This window comes from Charadrius vociferus, unplaced genomic scaffold (genome assembly GCF_000708025.1).
Source record: "Charadrius vociferus isolate BGI_N301 unplaced genomic scaffold, ASM70802v2 scaffold259, whole genome shotgun sequence".
NCBI classification, from domain to species: domain Eukaryota; kingdom Metazoa; phylum Chordata; class Aves; order Charadriiformes; family Charadriidae; genus Charadrius; species Charadrius vociferus.
The window spans coordinates 5,150,297-5,150,629 of record NW_009661368.1 but is presented as its reverse complement, the minus strand read 5'-3'; positions in this window follow the sequence as shown (position 1 = coordinate 5,150,629).

Genomic DNA, 333 nt, shown 5'->3' with positions numbered 1-333 from the left:
GGGGGCGCGAAGGCACCTCGAGTGCAAAATGTGCAAGAAGGAGGGAGGGCCACCACGGCGGCGGTGGCACCGGCGTCAGTCGAGGAAGCGCTGGCAGGCCTTCTTCCAGCGGCACGCCGTGCACCACATCTCCCGGTTCTCCATGCCGTACACCTTGCGGCACTTCTTGGCCTCCCCCCGTGGCCTCCTGCGGGCAGAGGGGACACAGAACCATAAAATGGTTTAGGTTGGAAGGGAACTTGAAGATCACCTGGTTCCACCCCCGTGCCCTGGGCAGGGACACCTCCCACCAGCCCAGGTTGCTCCAAGCCCCGTCCAACCTGGCCTTGAACA